Source organism: Alligator sinensis, unplaced genomic scaffold (assembly GCF_000455745.1).
Source record: "Alligator sinensis unplaced genomic scaffold, ASM45574v1 scaffold386_1, whole genome shotgun sequence".
Lineage (NCBI taxonomy): Eukaryota > Metazoa > Chordata > Crocodylia > Alligatoridae > Alligator > Alligator sinensis.
The window spans coordinates 2,429,279-2,445,413 of record NW_005841996.1 but is presented as its reverse complement, the minus strand read 5'-3'; the positions used below and the strand labels follow the sequence as shown (position 1 = coordinate 2,445,413).

At 41.5% G+C, this 16,135-nt stretch overlaps 1 protein-coding gene across 1 annotated transcript in view; it reads left to right on the top strand.

The window, feature by feature from the left end:
- The window catches only part of GABBR2 (gamma-aminobutyric acid type B receptor subunit 2), a 984,392-nt gene that overhangs the window by 32,053 nt on the left and 936,204 nt on the right, over window positions 1-16,135 (top strand).

Genomic DNA, 16,135 nt, shown 5'->3' with positions numbered 1-16,135 from the left:
GTTTTGTGTGTGGGAGCAATAGGTTGATTTGTTCTATGATGATAAAGAGGATACTTTTTCTCAGCTTTTATAAGTGGACTTTATTCTCACAAATATGTTTCTCAGTATTCAGGAACTTGTTTTTTGTATCAAGCAAGTCAGACTTATTTCTTTCTATATTCTATGGGTTCAAGCAATTAAATTAATTTTGAATTTTGCATCCAAAAGATAAGAGTCACCAAGAACATCAATGAAGATTACTTGAGGGCTACATCCAGCCATCCCTTCTTGAGACATTTAAGAGAAGATATCCCTTGAGTATAGCAAGGCTTATTCAATGTAAATGCAATTGATGCTGTACCAGATGATTCTGAATTATTGCTGCTACTACTTGTTTGTTTTGAAGAACTTGCAAAGCATTTCAGTATAGCCACATGTGATGAGGAAGTTGTCACATTGTTAGCATCATCAGTGACAAGCGGCATTGTATAAATGGCACATCCATGACAGAAAGTGAAGATGCTCATTTTATTAACACGTTCTAAACAGCTTTCCTCTTAGCTGACTTGTGAGTCTCGATTAAAATAACTATCTGTGTATTGATTATATTGCTAAACTTGTCATCAACACATTGCCTGTGTGATGATGCTGAGTTGTGCACAAGAATAAATGAACAAACTGGTTTTGGAGTGGTTTCCATGAAACCTTCATTACAGATATTGCTCCAGCCATCAGCCAGTGGGGACACACAAGCAGTTTGCACAATAAGAACACCAACTCTTTTTCATAGCATTCAGAAGACCTCCTGGAAGCCATTTCCTACCTGGAACTTGCATACAATTTCTAAAAATATTTGGATGTATAAGGATACTTCTGGTAAGCATATGGTCAGGTTTATGTATCTGGTCATTGGGAAGATGGTCCAAAATCCTCTTAATGCAAATTAATGATATCTGAAAGCTATTTAGGGGTGGGAGATTTTGATGCTGAAGAATGTGAGGTGGCAAAATTAAGAAATAGAAGTAACTGCTATCATGCTAATCTTCATCAAAAGACTGCATGCTTTTTTTGTTTTTATCAAAGTTACTACAGATGGGCTAACTGAAATCAGTAGCACAAAAAAAGCCAATGGTGCCATTTTAGCAACTTCGTTGCTAGATCTATTGGCATTTTTTTGTGGGGGGATACCTTATGACAAAATGCATCTATTAAGCAACATGTATCAACTTACCACATGTAATATTTAGTAAACTGTCTAGCAATATTTTGAATTTTGAAGGCTGATTAGAAGTTATCCAACAACTTTTTGAGATTGGTTTGGTGAATTTGTGTTAGGAGCTGGCTACACTGAAACTCCTCCACAAACAAAGAGTATATCCAGCAGTCCCACAGGAGGCAAAGTGAGAAGGGGCAGGAGGCTGTAGAAGCCCAAGAGAAGGAAAAGAAGAGAGCTTGCCAACCCCATAATGCAGTGAGGGGCTGTGCTACGGCCATGTGTCTGGAGTGTGTGTCCTGACTCCTGAGAGTCTGGGGACAGAGTCCTCATTCCTGCACTTGCTAAGAGACAGCATCATGCTTCAGTTAAAACATAGCTATATGCCACTTGCTGTATTAGTGTATTCCTAGCTTTCAGGAACATTTGATAATACTTGCTTGTGGCCAAATAATAAGCAGGCAGTTGGCTGGTCAACAGATAATATTGACTGATCAGTTGACCAGATTGCCAACACTATCCCTGATAACTCAAGTCCTGGCAAGTTCATATTCAGTAGGTCATCCTCTTCCAACAAGATATAATGGTACTTGTCATGCAAAAGAATATTACCTATATTTACCTATTAATTTGGAGCAGGAAAAATTATTAGTGTTTGGGTTGACTGAATATTGCAACTAAAAATTTCCTAGGTCTTGGATGACACGGGTTCAAATTGAGGCACAGGCACCAGAACACCTTGCCCCTCTGACAAATATTTGTCAAAATGTAAATGTTGTTGAATGTGCACATGCCGTGAGCACGACACAATGAGGACTATATATCAGGCAATTTCTTCCTCTGTTGTGAAGAAAGCTTTGTTTTTGCTGCTAATGTTAGGCAAGTCTAAAATAGAAAGAAAAATTTCTTTCAGTTCCCTCCAACTCTCTCTCAAAATAGTTTCCTAAGAAATCAAATGTTTTCAGCTGTATTGAGTTCTGGCACATTCACTTTGCGAAAGAAGTACATGTTTTTGCGCATACCTCTCTTCAGGCAGTGCCTCAAATGCCTGGTCTTTCCCAGCAATCAAAGTATTCCACAGGTTATATGCGACAACTCAGCAGTGGTATTGGTAATGTTAAACTGTAAATTCATACAACTTTTATTCATGACATTTTAGCCTGACAACTTGTAACAATTTTATGTATTCTCTGCTAGCTGCTAGAAGCAATGGTTTGGGATTGAAAAAAGGGAAGTGCTAATAGAAATAAAGAAAGGAAAGACAAAAAGGGAAAGGAGGTCAGAAAGTAGTATGAAGTGAGACCCTGTATAAATACAATTTATGTTATCTTGTGCATGACCTGTTCAAAACAAAGAATGTACAATGCATTTTAAAATAAGGATTTCCTTCTGAAAATTCAGAGGCAATCTGTCTCATAAAATAAAACATAGGACACTATTTTTCTTTCAGGCTATGGAATGGAATTAGGTACTGTGCACCTAGACTGAAATATTTCCCTCAGTAATACTCAAACATAGAAATACTTTGCAAACAGAAGTCAAGATGACTGATGGACAACCTGCAATGCACAAAATTAGAAAAAACAAGAAATGCAGTATGAAGTTCTGATACTACATGTAGTTCTTTCTTTCAAATGCATACCCGTAGACACACACACGTACATAGTCCTTTCCTCTGGCTAATCTGTTGGAATATGGGACATGGCTGCGGTGGGCAATTTCTCTTTATAGGATAGAGACTGTGTGACAGTTAATCATAGAATCATAAAAAATTAGGGTTGAAAGGGACCTCAGGAGGGCATCTAGTCCAACCCCATGCTCAAAAAAGGACCAGCCCCAACTGGTCATCCCAGCCAAGGCTTTGTCTAAATGGGTCTTAAAAATCTCCAAGGATGGAAAGTCCACAGCCTCTCTCGGTAACCCATTCCAGTGTTTTACTACCCTCCTCATGAGATTTTGTTCTAATATCTAACCTAAATTTCTCTGGTTGCAACTTGAGGCCATTGCTCTTTGTTCTGTCATTTGCCACCACTGAGAACAGTTTAGCTCTGTCCTCTTTGCAACCCCCCTCAGGCAGTTGAAGGCTGCTGTTAAATCTCCCCTCGGTCTTCTCTTCTCCGGACTAAATAAGCCCAGTTCCCTCAGCCTCTCCTCATAAGGCATGTGCCCCAGTCCCCTAACCATTTTCGTTGTCCTCCGCTGGACTCTCTTCAATTTGTCCACATCCTTTCTGTAGTGCAGGGATCAAAACTGAACACAGTACTCCAGATGTGGCCTCACCAGTGCCGAATAGAGGGGAAGAATCACTTTCCTTGATCTGCTGGCAACACTCCTACTAATGCAGTCCAGTGTACTGTTAGCCTTCTTCACAAGAAGGCCATACTGTTAGCTCATATTCAGCTTACTGTCCACTGTAACCCCCAATTCCTTTTCTGCAGAGCTGCTGCTTAGCCAGTTGGTCCCTAGCCTGTACCTGGGAAAGTGCATGGGATTGTTCCATCCTAAGTGCAGGACTTTGCAACTGTCCTTGTTGAACTGCATGAGATTTCTTTTGGTCAGTCCTCGAATTTGTCTAGGTCTCTCTGAATCCTAGCCCTACCCTTCAGTGTATCTAGTAACTCCCAGTCCCCAGCTTGGTGTCTGCAAATTTGTCTATATTCTTTCCCATCTTCCAGGTTATTGATGAAAATATTGAATAAAACTGGTCCCAGGATCAACCCCTGGGGCATCCCCCTTAATACTGGCTTTCAACTAGACATCGAACCATTGATTACTACTCTCTGAGCCCAAAGGTTCAGCCAGTTTTCTATCCACTTTACAGTCCATTCATCCAACCCGTACTTCCTTAACTTGCTTGTGAGAATGTTTGGGCAGACAATATGACGTCACCCTTGTTGCTGTCCCCTCTGACCCTAACCCAGAAACTTTCAACAAACCTATCTCCAGTTTCATACTGGAGCTCTGAGCAATCATATGGCTTTTACATAAAGCACAACTCCTTCTCTTTTCCCCCACCTGTCTTTCCTGAGCAGTTTATACCCATCCGTGACAATGCTCCAGTCATGCAGGCTATCCCACCAAGTCTTTGTTATTTCAAATACGTCATGGTTTTGTGGCTGTGCAAGGACTTTCGAGTCTTCCTGCTTGTTTCCCAGGCTCCGTGCATTTGTGTGCAGGCACCTGAGGTAACTAGCCGATTGCCCTACTTTCTCGGGAAGAATGAGAAAGCCTCCCCTGTTGCCATCCCCCTACCTGTGCTTCCTCCAGGTCACCTGCATTCCCACTTACCTCAGGGCTTTGATCTCCATCCCCTGGTGAATCTAGTTTAAATCCCTCCTCACTAAGTTAGTGAGCCTGTCCACGAAGATGTTCTTTTCTTCTCTTTGTCAGGTGGATCCCATCTCTTCCTAGCAATCCTTCTTCTTGAAACAACATCCTGTGGTCAATGATGCCTATGCAAGCTACAGTAAACTCTGTTTAGTTTACTTGTGAGATAATTCACTAAAATGTTTGTGTTGTTCCAATTCCCTGCCAGCGTTCCCTTAAAATAATCAGGTCCTGATAACTGACACCTATTGGATAATTTATCATGATTTGGTTTCCCTTTGCAGCTGCAAATTAATCAGAGTTGAATGCATTTTAATTGGACTGAACAAAAGCTTGTATAAAACCCATAATCTTAAAACTAGACATTATTTTCAAATGTAGGTATTTCTCACAACATTGGGTGTTTTGTTATTGACTTTATTTTAGCAGTTTGCCAAAGGTCCATATCAGTACCCTTGTGGTGTGGGGGTGGCTACAAATAATATACGGCTATCTCCTGCTTTCCAGAAGCATGGCATTCCAAGCTAGGGAGTGGTGTGCTGTTGTTAATGAACAGGACCTTTGGAATGTGAAAATAAAGGAAAAAAAAGCTCTAAGTTAGGAAATTTCTGTCCTAATTTAACAGGGCTTGTAGTTTTCTATTGGTGTCACTCTTGGGTGTAAAAAAAAAAAAAAAGTTAATGAGATCATTCTCCAGTTGTACATCTAATATTTTTGAACTCCATATGATGCTAGTACATTACTTTTGGGATATTTAGGATCTCCAGACTCTTTAATGAAGATCATATTATTAGCAGAAGCCTATTGTTAGTTATCGTTTTAAGAATGCCGCATTTTCAGATCACTTGTTTTCACATGGCTGCCTTAATTCAGCCAGAAATCAGGGTTGCAGGATAGACTGTCTCCTCTAGTGCAGACATGTCTGCTCCATCCTTGCCTTATAATCCAGCAGATATGCCTATGCTTTAGGTTGAGATGGTCTCCACAGGTATTTACCATGGCAATGATATAATTTCTTCCTTTATTCCAGTATTATTTCACAAGCCCTTCATTTGCATGAGCCCTTCACAAAATGTCTGGAAGACTTTTATCTGTATAAGATTATGATCACAGTGCTCTTTAAAAAAAACAACACATCTCACTATATAGTGCTTCTGCCTGAGTGCTATATAATGCTTAGGTCTGTACTGTTTTTTCCACCCAGAATGTACAGCATGTATTATAGATTAGAGCGTCTCCTCCTGCGCATTAATAGCTTGTAACTTTCCCACATGTGAGGTGACTCAGCACTTGAGTCCCCTACCATGTGGATGTCAATGTCAGAGTTATTCAGTTTCTGGATGCTGACTTTGATGCATCTCAGCCCAGATTTCAGACAAGATGTCAGGTACAATTAAACAACTTCTTAGAGTGAACTCAACAGTGCATGCATTGTAACGGTTATGGGTTACCATAACTCTGTACACTGTACTTTTTGGTGTCTGAGTGCTTCCCCTCCAGTGTGAGGCCTTCTGCCTTTACCTGTTTTGAAATCTAGTCTTGTACTTGTCTCCTTCTTAGACTGTCAGGACTTTTCCAGAATCTACTGGCAGTATCTAGTGAATACAGTAGAGTTGTACACTATAACTTGGAGATTATACATTTTTATTAAGGGAAGATTATACTTTTTTCATCTTTTTGGTATTTCATGTGGCACCCTTTAGGTATACACAGATATGATAATGTCCATATTTTACAAAAGAAATTAGAAACATTGCAAGTCCTTGGCTTTTCTGCCATAGTCAGGATTCCATAGATGCTCAACTAGGAATTCATACATCACTTTGTAATGACTGCAAAATAACAAATCTCATTTTTATTTTATATGTATGAAAATCCTGCAGTTATCTGAGGAGATAAAGCTTGAGTTTTTTTCATGGTATCCATTGTACCCTATGAAAATGGAAGATTAAAAAAAAAAAAGCATAGCAATAAAAGAGCAGACCTTAAAATCAGTCACACAGAAACAAATCCCGATGTCTACATAAAGCCTGAGTACTTGAGCTTTGCACAGTTTCTCTGCAGCTGCTAAGGGGAGATAGCAAGAAGGAAGGCTCTGGGTCACTGAATACTTCACTCCTCAGTAGTGGTCCATGGTAGATTTTTCCATGGAAGCAAAAATATGCTAGTCATAACACATCCCTAACTTACTCAATCCCTCTTCAAAAACCCATAGAGAACCCCTACACAGTAGTGCTCTGTGGCCTATAGGGAGAACAGGTTGGAGTTTCAGTAGTCAAAACTCCTCTCTCCCCAGCACGCATCCTGCTTTTGATGTCTTTGGCAACATTAGAAGAGAAACACACAACTACAGATTTTTATTTAAAAATCTTTGGGAAGCTGGGAGACCCACTTTTAATATCAACTATATGGACTTCAGAGACTTTGATGATCAACCAATGTTGTTGGAAGTAAAAAAGAATTGAGAACTGGAAGTGTCATTTCAACATATCATTTATATTGTTAGATTTTTATTGTTTCCCTTTGTGAGGAGCGTATAAGCATTTTCTCTTTTCTGAGCTTTAGTATTTTATCTTTTTCTGTTTCTAATTTCCATGATTTTATCCTGTTTATCTTTTGAGTTTACTAATTGATAAAAATATATATAAATGTTTTTCTAACTACTTTTAAGGCCTTTGATATCTGTATTTTAATTTGCTAAATGACCTAAATTAAAAGAAAAAACCCTTAAATATTTCTTTGATCTTTGTCAGCCCAGGTCCCTGTGCAAGATTTTCTTGAAAGTTTTTAAAGTGCTTAAAATGAGACGTACATGTTTGTTATGAATTAGGTTAGGGGGGAAAAAAAGGATACTACAGTTAATGAAATCTGGAAGATTGAATTGTGCTCTCAGTTGCATGGGTATAAATATAAGCATCTCGCTGAAGTTTGTTGAGGATCTAATAACTAGAAGCATAATTTTACTCTATAACTTTCATTATTCTGTAAGGAGAGCACAAGATACACTAAAGCCTTCCCTATGTTGAACCAGAAACACTTTATTAGAATTGGCTATTGGCATTGCACCAGTGTAAAAAAAAAATGGACAGATGATGCAAACCCCTGAACCAGAGTAACTTTGGTCATTCTGATGGGTGAAGACAATCCAAGTGTTTTAAGAGTTCTCAGCCATCTCTGTAGGTTAGGCAGGGCTTCTGTGAATTTTTTAAGATCCGAGTGCCTATATTGTGCTGAAGTTCTGTTTTAGGTACATAAATTCTTTTGTGAATCTCCTACTTGGGTTCCTTGGGCCAGATTTATAATTAAAAAGATTAATTAAGGAATTTAGGTTTATAAATATCTTTACAAATCTAGTCCTTAATCCCTGTTAACTTTCACTGAGACATAGTTTCCTAAGATCCCTAACCTCTGCAGGTCCCTTCCAATTCTACTTTTCTATGATTTCTATGATTTTGAGAAGTTTACTCTCAGGGCCAAACTCTGCTTGCATTTACAGTCATTCATTATAGTACCCACCAATGGTAGTTAACCAAGTAACTGTGAGAATAAAATGCTTAGCTCTTTGGCCTTCGTATTTTTAGGACAATCATTTCAGAGACACCCAGGTCCTCCAGAGGTTTCCCTAATTGTATGCATACAAAGAATGCAGAGCCCAGGTATGACACAGCATTCAGCCTCAGACTATTGTCAAAGCTCCATGAAGTTGAATCCAAGTAATACAGTGCTCCACAGTACCTCCCCTGTATGGAAATATGATGAGAATAATGTCTGAGGCCCCATGTACATGTTACAGGTATTGCACAATTAACTGGTTAATTGTGCAATTACCTTTAGACCAGCTACACATGCAAAGTAGCTATCACACCAAGAAAAGCTGCAACCAGCTATAAAGTTAGACCTCGAAAAATATACACTAACTTTATACCTGGTTGCTATCCAGCTTTCATCTGCATGTGTAGCAGGATCTTCTCCCCCGTGGCTAGGAGCCTTGTCAGCTGACAGGGCTCCTAGCTGCAGCTGTGCACCATGCTGAGCGTGAAACTCCTTGGCCTTGGGGATTGCAGCTGCCATGATCTCCAAGGTTTAGGAGTGTGCAAAGCCCTTGGGCCTAGTGGATCTTGGCAGCTGTGATCCATAGGGCTTGGGGGTGCATGGGGATCTCCTATGGCTGGGTGCCGTACAACTGTGGGATCTCCCAGCCATGGGAGCTTGCTTCATGCTGGTTCAGGGGGAGCCCAAGATAGGGGTCCCCCTGCACCAGCAATTGTGTCTCCTACCATGCACTTCTGGCAAGACAGGAAGCATGATTCTGTGGGTCATGCATTAGATTCCATTTTGCCTTTACCTGCGTGTGTAGAGGGAGCTTTAGAGTATTTTTCTGTTCATATTCATAATTTGCTAGTGTCTTTTTCTGGGAAGCAGAGTTACTACCTTGCTCTTGTCATCCACAGAACTATTGATATCACTTTGGTCTGCTATATTGGCATATATCTAAGTATCTGAAAAGCTCATCATCTGTGTATTATCAACATAACATGGGCAGACAAAAAGAACAAGTTTCACTTCTTTTCTTCACTTCACTTCAAACTGTGCATATCAAGTCAAGGGGGTTATTTGCCTATAGCAGCCTAACGTATTCTTACATATGCCATGCTTCTACATCTGCAAAGTATCAGATGGGGCGGGCATCATAATAGGTTGTTATATATTTGAAGGTCACAGTATGCATTCTCAGTTATCAGGGATCCAGGTTTTTCATTTTCCACCGAAAAATGGAAAAGTGTGTATTTTCTCTTAACCAAGAAAAACGCAGCAAAGAACTCTCTGCAGGTTGGCCGAGTTCCAGCCTGCGAGGGGCTGCGGGGAGCGGGAAGAGGGCAGTCAGGCATTGGGCACCATGTGCATGTGCACACTCATACATTCACAGGGCCGCCAGGCAGCGTGGAGAGCAGCTCCCGCAGGTAAGTGTGGTGGGGGGTAAGGGCAGATTGAGGCACCCATAGGGAGGGAGGGGGTTGGGCTGGGCCTGCTGCCCAGCTGGCTCCCCACTGCTGCGTACACTCCTAGGGAGGGCATGGGGGCATGTGCCCCCTAGACTTGTGCATGGAGTGGGGGCAGGCTTCCCACTGTGCATTTAGGCTCTCTACCCTGTTCCCTTCCCCCATGGCCTCCACAGCCCAGTGGGCAGGACCCATCATGGCAGGACCAAGCAGGGCTTGGCATGGAAGCTCCTTGCTCCTGCAAGCCCCGCATTGGACAGGCAAAGTGCCCCCCACCGGTCCGGCAGCAGTTGGAGACACAACTCCATGCTGCCATTCGCACTGCTGGTGGGCAGGCAGGGGGCGCCTCGCCATGGTGACATGGGGCTTGCAGCAGCAAAGAGCTTTCCCGCCTAGCCCTGCTCTGCCCTGCTGTGCTGGGTCCTGCCTACTGGGCCATGGAGGCCCCAGGGAGAAGGCAGCAGAGTGGGGAGCCCAAGCCCACAGCGAGCAGCCTGCCACTGGCTCCCTCCTATGGGCTTCTATGTGGCCATGCTGCCCATGGGGAAGGGGAAGCCGGGATGTGCACTATGCTTTGCCCCACCGCAGCAGCTGCTGCCTCCCACAGGTGGCATCTGGGGCTTGGGAGCTGCTGCGGGGAAGGGAGGGACCTGGGTCTCTGGCCCTGTAGCCCTGGCAGCAAAATTAGGATCATTGCTATTGTCAAAGCTGTTTTTATTTGGATCACCGCAATTCAACAAAACACACAGTGAGGGAAGATTTGAGCTTTCAGTACAAATTGTCACACATGTAGAAAATTCAGGAAGAGGTTCTGACATATCTTACAAGCTGACCAGAGAAGCCTTATGCTTTTGTTTAATAAAGAAATAGGATGTCCTTCGCCTTAACCAAACAGAAGCCATATCATGATTCTCTCTATCTGGCTCCATCTGAGGGAGTAACTAGAAACCAATAGCCTGTAACAGAAGGGCTCAATCCCCAGCCTGTGGTCCACATCTGGCCCCCGGCACCATGTTATTTGGCCCATGGGGCTCTCCATGGGACGAAAAATTTGGTGGCAGGGGAGCAGTGGTACTGGTTCCCACCTGCCAAATTTCTGGACCCATGGGGAACCCTGTGGGCAGTTTCTGTGTGATCCTGAGTGCTGGGTTGAGTATGCAGGGAGACATGAGGCTCCTTCTGGCGTGTGGAGGTGGCACGGGGCCCTGAGACCTGATCCCAGTGTGCAGGCCCCTATCTTGGTGTAGGGGGCCTGAATCCTGGTGGGCAGGGTGGCATAAGACCCGATCCTGGCATATGGAATCCTGATCCCTGTGTGCGGGGACAACATAGGTCCCAGTTTGGCCTGCAGACCAGCCCCATGCCATTCATCTGGCCTTTGGGGCCAGAAGATGTGCACAACTGGCCTATAGCAACCCCCACTTACAGGCCAGGCTGTTTGAGGGGTCATATAAACAGTAGTCATATACACAGTATTCTTGCTTATCCTTCCACAACTTTTTTACCCTTCCATATTCAAGAACTCGTCTAAAGAAATACATCTCTCTGTGGCATATAAAGCAGGAATTCACATCTGGCAAATTACACCTACGAAATGAAATTGCAGTTGTGCCATTCACCTCAGTGCTGTATACAAAACCTCATTTTCAACAATTCAGAAGTTGTCTTTAATGTTTTCTATCTCTTGCCTATCCTGTGGAGAAGTTACCAAGGAAGGTCAATTGCTATATGAGTGACTATACAGCTAGTCCTCAGACTTAGGACACAATTGGTTCCTGAAAACCGTGTCCACCCGGAACCGATTCCTACGGGAACCGATTTTCCCGTAGGAAACAACGTTATAAATGGGGGATTGGTTCCTGAACCAAGGCCTGATACCCTCTTTTCACCAAAAATAACCCAGAATTTTATACTCAGTCAATTACGGATGAGTAATATAGCTACATCAATGTATTTATATTGTAAATAGCAATCGTATTGATTTGGAAGGACTTCTTTGAGGTGACTTTCCTGGACTTTTTGAAGAGCTCTTCTCTTGGCTGGAGTCTTCTCAGGATTCTTGGCTGCAGATTTTTCTGGAGTCTTGTCTGCTTTTTTTAAAGGAAGTGTCCAAGGAAGTTTGGACAGATGTTCTCCAGGGAGATGAGCAATGCAGCAAACTTGTTTGTTCACTGGCAGGGCATCGCATTGGAGCAAGCGTTGTAAAGACAAAACTGATGTCAGAAAGTTGAAACGGTGTCAATTTATAAACATAAGTGCAAAACATTGTAACTCGAAATGTTGCAAGTCAATTACTGCTTGTACTTGCTCACTCCTGATGAAACAAACACCCCAACATCCCATATTCAACATTACAAAACAGCTCTGAGTAATTGGAAAGCCAATAACTGGAGCCATAGGTCCTGTAAGATCAGCAAAATGGGACAATATGCTGATATCACATGATATTTTACAGCAACTCTTCCACTTCAGAATCATTCTGAACAGCAACAATATTCAAAACAGGAGCAGTTAGGTACTTCAGGCTACCTAATGCTAAAAATGATCTGCTCTTTATTAAAAATGATGCAAATGTTTAAAATACGGACTCATTTTTATTTGACCTGGAGCAATACGTCTGTATTGCTCAAAAGGAGTTTGTGGAAGTTTACTTCACAGAATCTCTGCTTTACCCTCATATGTAATAGCAAGAAATGTTAGGCAGCAGTTTGATGGTATTCTCAAGCAATGTACAGAGGACTACAAAGGCTTGATTTCTGGTCAGTCCATATGTTGCAAACTTGGGAAAGGGCATCAAGCCCCTCTTGCAGATGAGGAAGTACACGTAATGCTGCTGTTTAGGAATCCAGATCAGGAATCAGGAGATCAAATAGCATTATTTTATCATGTTTTTCATATTTTCATACAATGTGCCCTGGAATAAGGTGCACACCGTATTTTTGAAAGGCACAATGAAGAAAAAAGGATCTTTCCTTATAGAAAGTAACTGAGTAGGTGTGGCTAGGGAGCCGGTTTTGCTCTTTGTGGACTGCATGCAGACTTCACTTTTGCTTTTGCTGGTCAGTGGTAGAAACTGTTCTTACTCAATTTGTTGCATATAATGTGCACTCCAGTTTCCAGCAGCTGTTTTTTTTTTTCTGAAAAGCTTTGTGCTATATGTGAACAAATATGGTAGTGTTTCAATCTAACTTAACGTTGTGAATGTATTGCTGCTTCATTTTGCCAGTACCAAAAGTATAGGAAAGACCGAACCTCTCAAACAGCCAATTATGTCCAAGTGAGGAGACTAACTCTGCCAACTCCTTCTATTCTATATTCAGAACTGTGCTCAGAGGATGATTCTCTTTTCCATATCCCCTATTTCTTTAACCTCTCTTACAACTTCCTGTACATTGTCACACTCTGCATGCCATGCACGCATCTGTTCTGCACTGTTCCTTCTCATCTTTTCTGACAACTTTTGCTTTCCTTGCCACCACTTCCTGCACAAACAGTATCACCTTTCATTATGATCTTCTTAATTACTCACAGATGTTCTGATGTGTTAGGCACAATATATCAAAAAGTGATATCAGAAAATCAGTCAGCTATTTTTAATGGCCTTACAAACTTCCAGCTGTGACAGTCTTCTAACGTAGATTACTCAAAAAAAAAATTACTGGAAAAACAGTTGGTAAATTGTAACTGAATGCATTTCAGGCTCCTTCTTCTGACTGCCTATACCAAAATGAAAGTGCATGGTAGTCTCCTGCTCAGCAGCATAACTAGGCACTTCTGCATCCTGGTTGCTGGTGGCAGCACATGGGGTAGTGGTTTCCCTTAATTACGCTACTGTTCATACTAACGTTTTGAGATCATTCTGAATTTTAAACAGCTCCTCATGCCAGTGCGTGGCCCTCACTCCAGCCTGGTTGTGAAGGCATGAATTGCACAGTAAGGGGGTAAGGTGTTTAGGTATCCCTGAGTTTAGAACAAAAAGACTTTTTATAGCATCTAGTTTATTGCTTGTCACTACGGGAACATCCTTACAACTTATTTTCCAGCATAAAAAGGCTGTCACTCATAAGTGTTATTCCAATTTTCACATTGTTAGAGATGTATGAAGATCCAGAAAATGTCCAAAGATGCTTCCCTCTCTGTTGTTGACCTAGAATTCTGCTCCTTTTCTACACAACTAGACTTACAGCCACATCGCATTCTATCTATTATGTGCCAAAGTGGACTTAGATGCCTAAAGTGACCATATTCCACCCTGCTTGAGTCCTTATAAAATGTTTATATACCTACTTGTGTAACATGCCATAGCTTTCTTAGCCTTAACATCAAGTGGTTAACATCTTAACCTTAACACCAAGTCACAAAATCAGAAAACAGAGGAAGGACCCATCAATGTCTTGGGTTAATTGTGTTCCAGGGACTTGAGCAGGGTGGAGTAGGATCACGCTTGCTGTCTAGCATGGCAGTTACAGACCTAGCAGAACTTTTATGCAAGAACTGCAGAGAGGGCATTGAATCAGGAATCAGATCCTGGTTCATCCAGTGACAGTACTGTGGCAAATTTATACAAACAAGAGAGTTCTGAGGACCAATCAGCCAAAAAAAAGACTCTAGATCAGGGGTGGCTAACCTGTGGTATGAACGTTGCATGTGGCAGATCAGGAAGGGAACAGGCAGCACAGCAACAGATAGGGCAAGAAGCAGAAAGCAGAGCAGGAGATCAGATGAGCTCAGACTAGGGAGCAAAAGCAGAGCAGCAGACCCGGTAGAGGAAGGGGAACAGAGTACCACTGAGGGAGAATGCAGAGCTAATTTTCGGCATGCTTACGAAAAGGGTTACCCTCCCTTCTACCTGCCCCCAATCTAGATTATTTTGTCATGGAATTATATTCCATCACATTAGAGTCTATAACAGTAAAAAAAAATGAAAAAAACTAATTTATGAAGGTATATGGTGTAGCTTGGTAAGAAGGAAGGAGAATCTGTGTGCAAGATCAGCAGGAGGTTGCCTACCTTTTGGTTAATCCTAGATGCCACTGAATACACCATTTTCACATTATTCTTTAAGGTTTCCAGGAAATGCAAGTATGATGGTTCTTTTATAGATGGATCTTCATGCCCCATAGCTCTTTCTTAGTAAATAAAAACAGCAGAATAGTTATTGTTTAGGCAGTTGAATGTTTTTGTACCTTACCAAAATAATAAATATATAGGATAATCTGTGAGCAGGGCTGGGAGTAAGTTTTCTAATGTAAGCTACACAATAACTTTAGGAGGTATAATGGAGTGATTGACAAGCATCATTAGTCTTCACAATCTGTACTTTAGCTCCTAGAGCAGTTCTGGAATTAGAAGACAAATAACACATGCTGCTAAGCGATTGTTTTTTTCTGAAAAAATCTCCATCAGGCTTCCTGATTTCAGTGTGTATAATGACACACTTTTAACATAAAGTAGGAAATGCTTTGAAATACAGGAAAGATGGATTTGTCTTCCTCACAGTATAAAATAATATTTTGTGAATATATACCCTGTTGGGCTAAAACATTTCTTTGCTATGTGAAACTGGATCTCTGTGATCTATTGACCATATAACTCTATAAAGCAGTTTGCTTTATTTCATGTGAAATTAGTCATATATCTGACTAAACCTAGAATAAATGTTTGCCCTGCAGTGGATTAGCACGAGAAAAGACAGCATAGTTTGCCAGTCACACTGATATTCATGTTAATCACTACTTTCCTAGATTCCTTGTCATCCACAAGAAATGCCTTGATGGCATTGGGACCAGCGGCATCAGCACCCGTACAACATCCAACTCAACACGCTGTCCAAAACCATCCTCCTCCAAATACTCCTTCCTCTACCCCCTTTCCCCCAACAACAAGACCCTGATATGGGATCACAGGACAAGGCCAGGCATTGGAGCTTCAGGTCAAGAGGAGATATAGGAGAGGCATCAGGTATGAACAGTACCCCTGAGAACACTCCTTTATACTTGACATTTTTAATGTCACACATCCATCATCGATGCATTAGACCTTTTATAATCAAGCTGATGTAACAAAATGGATTTGGGGTATGTCTGATCTGTGTACAATAGCTTCCCAGCTACACACAGAAAACCAATTCAGAATTCAGAACTTGCAGCTTGTTACTTTGAATGGAGACTGATACCCAGTGATGTAGTTGATGTTGTGTTGGAACAGAGGGTAAATGGAGGACATTTTCTATCACATACTGACCTCAAAATGAGGCTTGAAATGCTACTACCTCTGATTCTGCTTACCAGCCTAGTTGCTTGCAGTGCACTCATGTATGCCCAATTTCTGCTGAGCTCAATTCTTTTGTTGCTGTTGGTTGTTAAATTTCTTTGCTTATTGCTCTTCCCACAGTACATTCTTGAGTTATTTGTAGTCTGGAAGAATAACAGCAATCTCCATCTTAGGAAAATTCATTGGGTGTTACTTTTAAAAAATGTTTTTTGTCAGAGAACTGCAACATTGCAGCAGCTTCAACTCAGGGCAGCAAAACTGAATAGTAATTTGCATTTCTGTAGTGCTTTCCATCTAACGCTCTGGAAATACAAACATTAATAAATTAGAATGAACTCTTTCC